Source organism: Polypterus senegalus, chromosome 4 (genome assembly GCF_016835505.1).
Source record: "Polypterus senegalus isolate Bchr_013 chromosome 4, ASM1683550v1, whole genome shotgun sequence".
Lineage (NCBI taxonomy): Eukaryota > Metazoa > Chordata > Cladistia > Polypteriformes > Polypteridae > Polypterus > Polypterus senegalus.
Genome location: NC_053157.1, coordinates 9,429,540 through 9,439,827, shown reverse-complemented (window position 1 = coordinate 9,439,827; position 10,288 = coordinate 9,429,540). Strand labels below are relative to the sequence as shown.

At 42.6% G+C, this 10,288-nt stretch overlaps 1 protein-coding gene across 4 annotated transcripts in view; it reads left to right on the top strand.

Annotated features, from left to right (window-relative positions):
* The first annotated feature begins 3,632 nt into the window (after nt 1-3,632).
* Nucleotides 3,633-10,288, top strand: part of prmt9 (protein arginine methyltransferase 9) — a 107,180-nt gene continuing 100,524 nt past the window's right edge. For all 4 annotated transcript variants that reach the window (XM_039750223.1, XM_039750222.1, XM_039750224.1 and 1 more), the window contains exon 1: nt 3,633-3,840. The gene's annotated coding sequence lies outside the window, so the exon portion shown is untranslated. The remainder of the gene's footprint in view (nt 3,841-10,288) is intronic.

The following is a 10,288-nucleotide window of genomic DNA, read 5'->3' as shown; positions in this document are numbered from 1 at the left end:
ACTTCACGATAACGGGTCTCGTACACCAGGCAGCATCAGTTAGTGGTTGTAGGCAAACTCAAAAATCTCACTCTCCTCACCTTTAAACTTCAATAAAACACACCCATTGGCAAAAAATATAAACCAACATTAAGCACAACTGTTTGAAACCCAACATAAAAAAAAATCAAAATTAACAGTCTAATTTTAGGTGCCGTGCCGCAAAGCCTCCTGGGACGTCACTACTGTCCGTCGCTACCATAGACATAGAATTACTAGACGCCGCATGACCAGCAGCATCGTATGTCAACGTCACCGCCATATTGCGAGTGGCACTGCTGTGGAGTGAAGTAATGGATAAAGATGCCTCACGCATGTGCTGCTTGGGATTGTACAAACCGCTGTACGCTCCAAACCAGGTCCCGGAGGATTACATTTCATAGGTAAGGCAGAACAATTGTTTTGGTTATATTTGGCCATTAGAAAATCCCGTTTTTATAATCTTAACTTCAGCCATGCCAGGCTATGCTAGCAAAGCTATGCATTTATGTACTCAAGTGAGCCTCCAGACAACGTTTTGGCTAAACGTATTTAGTCACTAACTATGTAGATTGTTGTTAGCTGTTAACATTTCTCAAACATTGAAGGTTTCGCAAAGAAATCCACCTGAGGAAGCAGTGGGAGGTCAGGTAGCCCTTAGACGGGATTTGGAGAAAGCTGTCCTGTGACGTGTGCCGTGCTAGTTTGGTAACAGATGCTGTACCGGCATCATATGATCAAAGCTACCACTCGCTCACATTAAAAAACAAAGGAGGTCTGATGATTCCTTCTGAGGGTCCAGTCAAGGTGGTCAAAGTAGCTGAGCGTGTTATTCAACAGTTGACATTAGGGTAAGCTGTCAGTGTATCTTTGATCGATCAGTTTGTTCGAGCTGAGATTGGTTCAGATGAAGGAGCACATGGAGGAAACACAGTTTGAAATTGACAGCCATCATTTTATGCTCATGTCTTTAATTGTGTCTGTCTTCCACAAACTAAGGCTGCACCACATTACCAGACTGAATACTCTCAAATTACAGGATCTGAGTGAGCGAGAGGAGTGTAAGTAAGGAGGAGATCAGAGAGGTAGGGGAGAGCTTTAAATGTTCAGAGCGGGATTTAGTATTGTATTCAGTAGTGAACAGGAAGCCAGTGAAGTTGAGAGAGAATCGGTGTGATATGTTCAGTGGATTTAGAACAGCAGGTTATTATCCTGGCAGCAGAACTTTGAAGAAATTGTAAGCGATGGATACATTTTTGTGGGATGCCAAATAGAATAGCATTACAGTAATCTGCATGTGAGGTGACTCGGCCATTAACCAATACTTCAGTACTGTGTTGCGTAAGAACAGGATGAAGTCTAGTTAGATTGATAGATAGATAGATAGATACTTTATTAATCCCAAGGGGAAATTCACATAATCCAGCAGCAGTATACTGATACAAAGAAACAATATTAAATTAAATAGTAATAAAAATGAAAAGAATTAAAATAAAATTAATGTTCGCATTTACTCCCCCGGGTGGAATTGAAGAGTCTCATAGTGTGGGGGAGGAACAATCTCCTCAGTCTGTCAGTGGAGCAGGACGGTGACAAAAGTCTGTCACTGAAGCTACTCCTCTGCCTGGAGATGATCCTGTTAAGTGGATGCAGTGGATTCTTCATGATTGACAGGAGTTTGCTTAGTGCCCGTCGCTCTGCCACAGATGTTAAACTGTCCAACTTTACTCCTACAATGGAGCCTGCCTTCTTAACAAGTTTGTCCAGGCGTGAGGCGTCTTTCATCTTTATGCTGCCACCCCAGCACACCATCGCGTAGAAGAGGGCACTCGCCACAACCGTCTGGTAGAACATCTACAGCATCTTACTGCAGATGTTGAAGGATGCCAACCTTCTCAGAAAGTATAGTCTGCTCTGAGCTTTCTTACATAGAGCATCAGTATTGGCAGTCCAGTCCAATTTGTCATCCAGCTGCACTCCCAGATATTTATAGGTCTGCACCTCTGCACACAGTCACCTCTGATGATCACAGGGTCCATGAGGGGCCTAGGCCTCCTAAAATCCACCACCAGCTCCTTGGTCTTGCTGGTGTTAAGGTGTAAGTGGTTTGAGTCGCACCATTTAACAAAGTCTTTGATTAACTTTCTGTACTCCTCCTCCTGCCCACTCCTGATGCAGCCCACCATAGCAGTGTCATCAGCGAACTTTTGCACGTGGCAGGACTCGAGTCATATTGGAAGTCTGATGTATATAGATTGAACAGGACCGAGAAAGTACAGTCCGGGGCCCCTGTATTGCTGCACACAATGTCAGACCTGCAGTTCCCAAGACGCACATATTGAGGTCTGTCTGTAAGATAGTCCACAATCCATGCCACAAGGTGTGAGTCTACTCCCATCTCAGTCAGCTTATCCCTAAGGAGCAGAGGTTGGATGGTGTTGAAGGTGCTAGAGAAGTCCAAAACATAATTTTACAGCACCACTGCCTCTGTCCAGGTGGGAGAGGGATCGGTGTAGCATATAGATGATGGCATCCTCCGCTCCCACCTTCTCCTGGTATGCGAACTGCAGAGGGTCAAGGGCGTGACGGACCTGTGGCCTCAGGTGGTGAAGCAGCAGCCGCTCCATGGTCTTCATCATATGTGACGTCAGAGCAACAGGCCGGAAGTCATTCAGCTCACTAGGACGTGATACCTTTGGGACTGGGGTGATACAAGATGTTTTCCAAAGCCTCGGGACTCTCCCCTGTTCCAGGCTCAGGTTGAAGATGCGCTGTAGAGGACTCCCCAGTTCCAACACACAGGCCTTCAGCAATCGTGGCGATACACCATCTGGACCCGCTGCTTTGCTGGCACAAAGTCTTTTCAGCTCTCTGCTCACCTGGGCTGCTGTAATTGTGGGTGGGGATGTCTCACCTATGCTGGTATCAGCAGAAGGATGGTTGGAGGATGCAGTACTCCGAGGTGAGAGTGGGTTACTGTGATCAAACCTATTAAAGAAGTTGTTCATTTGGTTTGCTCTCTCCACGTCTGTCTCGATGCGGCACCCGCCCGAGCTGCAGCCAGTGATAATCTTCATCCCATCCCACACTTCCTTCATACTGTTGTTCTGCAACTTCTGCTCCAGCTTTCTCCTGTACTGCTCTTTCGCCCTGAGCTGGACTCGGAGTTCCTTCTGCACGCACTTCAGCTCATGCTTATCACCACCTTTAAAAGCCAGTCTAGAAATGTTTCGGAGATGGAAGAAGGCAGTCTGAGAAATGTTACTTATATGGGGAATTATTATTATTATTATTTAATAATTGCCATTATTAGTGTATAAATGGATATAAATAATTGCATCTAAACAATTCGACAAAATCTGTTGTATGTAAATGATACTGTTTTAAACGTTATTGTTTTTTCATCAGAAAACCCGGTTTTCACGTCTACCTGTATTAGTTTAAAAATGGCACTTTTGCCACTCGCAACATGGCGGATGCGCTGACGTATCGTGTCGACTGGGCAACACAGTGAATGCGGCGTCTATCTATATACTGTGTGTCTATGGTCGCTACAGCACGATTATAGGTAGGAACCTTCAAATTCACAACGGAACCTTTGAGCTGTGATTCGATGTTTCTGTCCGGAGTCTAACAGCTGATTTTTGTGCCTAGCGTTGCTCACACATGGAGACTGATCGGCGGGTTTTCAGAAGTTCAATGTGATTTGCAATAAAACGAACTGAAATGACATGCTACAAGTTGGAGATTTTTTTAGAGAGTTTTTGAAAACAACCGGATGAAAACACCAATTTTCAGACGGCGCTGATTTTTTTTTTGGAAGTGAGTATTAAGTTTTTTTTTCTGCTGTTAGTTATTACCTGCGCTTAAAGATAATGTACGAAAAAGCGTGCCAGTTCAATTTGGTTGTGTAATTTCCATTGAAAAAGGAGTCTCCACAGATTTAGGAGAAAGAAGGAAGGAAGGAAGGAAGGAAGGAAAGGGAGGGAGGGGAGGGATTTGGAACGTTACCAAGTATTTGTGTGTACAGGATTATTTTCTCGTGTTTTTGGGATAAAATCTATATAAACGGATCCCAAGCCTGGCGGTTGTGTAAATCGGAAGTGTTCTGTTGTCATTAAAACACGGGTTTGCTTATTTGATATTTGGACCGCTTTCGCTAACTTTATGCATGCAGACGTTACGATTCCTTTATATTTTTTTGTTAAGACGGCATCGATTTATGTGTGTTTTGTTTAAAGTTTTTATCAGTTTACCGTTAAGTGAAAAAGTAAGTAGAGCCCATGGAAATTGTTAACTTTTTCAGCATATCAGAACAGACAAACGGTAGATCTTCATGTAAACAGTGCCTACATTTAAAAAAAAAAAAAATAATAAAACAAATGATAATGTCAGATTATTTACAAAGCACATTTAAAAGAACATAAGGAGGTGGAGGTTGGGAGCATGCGCAGTAGCGTGTTGTCGCACCTATCACACGCCGAACCACCTGACCCGAATGCAGCGGGTGACACCTCAGCACCACATGGGAACAGTCTAAGTTTTTTTTAACGATGGCTGCCACTAACCCTAAAGTTTTCCCTCTAAGTTGGAAGACTTGCTTGCAGGGTTGGATGCACGTTAACGTCATACTCAGAACGACATCAGTAATGCTGTAGCGAAAGTGCTTTACAATTAAATATACAACAAAAAAATAAAGTAGAATACAAACCAGCAGTGATTTGAAATAACCAATTGGCAACGATAAAGGAAACCACCAGTATCACCGACGGTCACAGAAAGCCACAGGATAGAAATGCGTCTTCAGTCCATTTTAAACAGTTCAATTGAGGGCGACTCCTTAATTCAAGGGTCTGTCCTGGAGGGCCGCAATGGCTGCAGGTTTTCATTCTAACCCTTTTCTTAATTGGTGTCCAGTTTTTGCTCCTAATCAACTCCTTTTCTATTCATTTTAATTGACAGCGGGTTGGAAAATGGATGGATGGATGGATGACTTGTTTTTTTTTTAAGATTTGTTCCCCTGAATTTCTTCATCTTTCCTCTGAGTTGCTTTGTTTCTTTCCTTAAACAGAAATGAAATGTGAAGTGAGTGAGCCAACAGAAGACCACCTAAGTCGGGGCCTCAAACTCCAACCAGTTGCTTAATTAGGCACCGATTCTTGTTGTTAATTAAACTTGTTCTTTAATTCCATGGCTTGTTGCTGCTCTCATTGTGCAATAGCAGACATTTCTGAAATGGTTGATTTTTCTCTTTTCTAAGAGCTCTGATAAAATGTTATGTGGACCTGAGCAGACCAACATTCTCGAGACCTTCATCATTTCTTTATTTTCAGATATTTTTGATGGACACAGTTTGCTGGTCATGTTCTGTTCATTTTATATCTCACTAGCTGTGTGAGCCCGTGCTGTAAAAAAAAAAAAAGCCCAGGGTCCTAGAAACTATTGAAATCGTCCGGAAAAAAATTGAAATGTAGAAATGTCAGGTAACCGAAAGGAACGACTCTGGGCGTCTCTCTCCTAGGAGGATTTGTTTTGTCGACGTGCTCACATCGCTTGTGCATCAGCAGCTGGAGGAAAAGTAAAAAGGATACTGTTTTGCTGATGTTAGCGGCTAAGTGAATTTCTTAATTCTGAGATTTCATTTTGCTGACCTGCTGGCCTCGCTTGTGTTATTAGCGGCTAAGCAGCTTTTCTGTTTCCTCGGAGGCAGAGCTCTTACCTCGACTCCACCTCTCACTTCCGGGCCGGCCGGACAGAGACACACACTTCCACGTGTAGACATTTAGTATATAAGACTGTTTAAACAATAATTAATGATGTGAGTTTCATGTGTTCAGAATAGTTCAGCACTACTTTTCTTGTCAATTTTATCCAAGTCAGGATCTTAATGGGAGCTTATTAAGTCTATCCCACCCATAATGTATTTCCATACGTGGTTATTAGAGTTATGTGAAGGTGACGTGACTCGTGTCCTGTTATTTTGCTAACAGAGTGTCCAGGAGTTTAAAGGTAGGCAGTTACTTATAAGACAATTAATGATGTCTGCAAGGACTAAGGCTGATAATTTGTTTGCTACCTAAGAGACATCAAAAAGTTACCAGACCTGCTTCAAAAGAAATGAACTAAGCCAGCGTTTCTCAGCCTTTAAGTATTTGCGACCTGAGTTTTCATAACAGTTTTAATTGTGCCCCCCTAATTTTTTTTTAAAAGGCGCCCATTAATACCAATTTGTTCTTTTTTTAATCTAGACTAATAAAGGGCAAAGCCCTCACTGACTGACTCACTCACCACTAATTCTCCAACTTCCCGTGTAGGTAGAAGGCTGAAATTTGGCAGGCTCATTCATTACAGCTTGCTTACAAAAGTTAAGCAGGTTTCATTTCGAAATTCTACACGTAACGATCAACAACGTTCGCCACGTTGAACTTTATTTATGGCCCCCTCTTCACGAAATTTGGTAGACGGCTTCCCTGCACTAACCAAAACCAATGTACATACTTATTTCGGTGGTATGACGCCACTGTCGGCCGCCATATTGAACTTTCCAACGTCACTAATTCTCCAAGTTCCCGTGTAGGTAGAAGGCTGAAATTTGGCAGACTCATTCCTTACAGCTTACTTACAAAAGTTAAGCAGGTTTCATTTCGAAATTCTACGCGTAACGGTCATAACTGGAACCTACTTATGTACATATATACGGCCATAGCCTGCAGCTCGGTTGCCGTGTGAGGCGGAGTTGCGTCCCCCATCAGCACACCTCCTACGTAGTTGGCTGCCTGCCCATATAAGGCCGTCCTTCAGCAGCATTCCAATAGACACGCTGCCGCTACGAGGCGTTTGTCATGCCTAAGACGAATACGATATTCACGAGATACAAGTTTAATGAGAGGACGCAGGGTATAAATGAGACTTTTGATCACTTTGTAACGGAGATAAAATTGCTGGTGAAGGACTGTGCTTATGCAAACGAAGATGAGATGGTGAGGGATAGACTAGTGTTTGGCACAAACTCAGTGAAAGTGCGCGAGAAACTTTTAAGTGCTGTGTCTCAGCTAACATTAAATAAAGCCGTGGACATCGTAAGATCGCACGAGATAGCACAAGCATAGCTGAGAACCTTCGATGCATGTACTCCGAGCGGCTCACGTGAACTGAGTGTGAACGCAGTATGCAGACAACAAGCAAGAGCTCCAAAGAGCGCTGAACAAAAAACGCATTACACAATTGAGAAGGCAGCAAAAGAATATGAAGCGAGTGACGCAGACAAGCATATTCATAAGTGCAGCTACTGCGGAAACAAAGCACACGGTGGAAAAAGTCAATGTCCAGCTAAAGGAAGACGGTGTAAAAAATGTGGTAAATTGAACCACTTCGCTGAAGTTTGCAGGACTGGGAAAGGTAAACCCGTGCATGCAGTGTGTCAGGTCTCAGATAAAGAGGAAGACGAGCTGTTTATTGATGCAGTAGGACAGGAACAACCCTCTGAATCTGAACAAGCCTTTGTAGACATATCCATAGGAAAGCAAGGGGTAAAGCTTAAGTTTAAATTAAGTTCATAGACATGCTGCCGCTAAATATTCACAGGCAAATCCACAACTTAATACCAGGAATGCCTGTTAAACATCTTAGATTCACGAGTAGCGATTTGGGTAGTGAACACTTCGATGAATGAAACCTGTTATCTTTACAACGGCTGACAAACACTTGAACACAACACGTCCTCCAAATATGAACCTGATTGAAAGAAATAATGATAATCAAATCCTTGATGACAGCAACACTCATAACAGTCACAAAACAATTACATTGACAATCATGTTACGTTATTTTTAAAATGTTTCCTTTTCTTTTTCATAACTTCTTTAACACACTAATTCTCCGCTGCGAAGCGCGGGTATTCTGCTAGTTAATGATATATCATAGATGCATATTTTATTATACCTACTTTTATCGACATTTATCTAACTCTCTATTTATTTTTCTAGTATCAGAATGTAGTTGAAGTTAATTTGTTTTGGTTTCAATAGATGTATTTTTCATATTTTTGATTCTTGTTTTCTTTTTATCACATCTTTGTGCCCCCCTTTTCTGTTACTTTGTGCCCCCCTAGGGGGGCCTGCCCCACAGTTTGAGAACCACTGAACTAAGCAGTCTGGGATTGATTTATGACCTTAGCTAAGAAGGGGGATTTACAGGCTGTACAGTGTGGCGTCAATAGATTGACAGACAGACAGATAGAAGTGAAAGGCACTATATGATACAGTTAGGTCAATAAATATTTGGACAGAGACAACTTTTTTCTAATTTTGGTTCAGTACATCACCACAATGAATTTTAAATGAAACAACTCGGATGACGTTGAAGTGCAGACTTTCAGCTTTAATTCAGTGGGGTGAACAAAACGATTGCATAAAAAAAGTGAGGCAACTAAAGCATTTTTTGAACACAATCCCTTCATTTCAGGGGCTCAAAAGTAATTGGACAAATTAAATAACTGGTAATCAAATGTTCATTTCTAATATTTGGTTGAAAACCAATGCCAGCCTGAAGTCTTGAACTCCTGGACGTCACCAGATGCTGGGTTTCCTCCTTTTTAATGCTCTGCCAGGCCTTTACTTTCAGTTGCTGTTTGTTTGTGGGCCTTTCTGTCCGAAGTTTCGTCTCCAACAAGTGAAATGCCTGCTCAGTTGGGTTAAGATCAGGTGACTGACTCGGCCATTCAAGAATTTTCCACTTCTTTGCTTTAATAAATTCCTGGGTTGCTTTGGCTGTATACTTTACTAGCTGTGTAAGCCTGTGCTATAAAAAGCCTGGGGTCCTAAAAAGTATTGAAATCATCAGAAAAAAAAATTGAAATGTACAGATGTCAGGTAATGGAAAGCAACTACTCTGGGCGTCTCTCTGCTAGGAGGATTTGTTTTGCCGACGTGCTCACATCGCTTGTGCATTCATCGGGGGGAAAAGTAAAAGGGATACCGTTTTCCCGATGTTAGCGGCTAAGCGTCTTTGTCTTTCTTCGGAAATTTCGTTTTGCTGACCTGCTGGCCTCGCTTGTGATATTAGCAGCTAAGCTAGTTTTCTGTTTCCTTGGAGGCGGAGCTCTTACCCAGACTCCACCTCTCACTTCCGGGCCAGACAGACACACAGACACACACACTTCCACGCGTAGACATTTATATATAAAGATTATTGTTCGGCTGCTAATTAAGAGCAGAGATTAATTCAAGGTCAAGTCAAATAAAATGAATTCTAAAGACGTTAATTATCAGTAAAAACCGGTCACTGATTAAGAAAAGGGTTAAAATGAAAACCTGCAGCTAATGCAGCCCTCCAGGGCCGAAGTTTGAGACCACTTCTTTAATGTGAAGAATTTCACAGATGAGGTGCAGCGGCTACAAAAGTTCAATCCCCCTTAGATTTACACTTCATACAAGGGACAGCAAGAGACAACTGACCGGTAGATCTGAGTTCTCTGGGTGGCTGGTGTCAAACACACAATTCAGATAAATAGGTGAGAGCCTCCCATTATATAGATTTAAAAACCAGCAGCAAAATTTTAAAGTCAGTTCTGAAACTAACTGGCAGCCAGTGTAAAGAGGCTAAATTGGAGATTCAGAATCAAACTTTTTTCCCTGACCAATAAACCAGCAGGAGGCTGCGTATCTGGGAATTTGCTGTCCGTTTGACGCGGTGTATTCATTCTCATGATGGATATTTGAGGAGTAAACCGCAAGACAATGATTATATTTTAATGGTATTTTCATTCTCGGAGGTCTAATAAGGGAGGTGATGATTAGTGAGCAGCAGTATGGTTTCATGCCAAGAAAGAGCACCACAGATGTGATGTTTGCTCTGAGGGTGTTGATGGAGAATTAGGGAGAAGGATAGAAGGAGTTGCATTGCGCCTTTGTGGACCTGGAGAAAGAAAATGGCAGGGTGACTGACAGGAGCTGTGGTATTGGATGAGGAAGTCGGGAGTGGCAGAGAAGAACGTAAGAGTTGTACAGGATATGTAGGAGGGGAGTGTGACAGTGGTGAGGTCTGCAATGGAGGTGTGCTTACATCAGGGATCGGCTCTGAGCCCTTTCTTATTAGCAATGGTGATGGACAGGTTGACAGACGAGATTAGACAGGAGTCCCCATGGACTGTGATGTCTGCTGATGACTTTGTGATCTGTACCGAGAGTAGGGAGCAAGTGGAGGAGACGGTGGAGATGGTGGAGATCTGTGAGGAGAGAAGAGGAATGAAGGTCAGTAGGACCATCAAGAC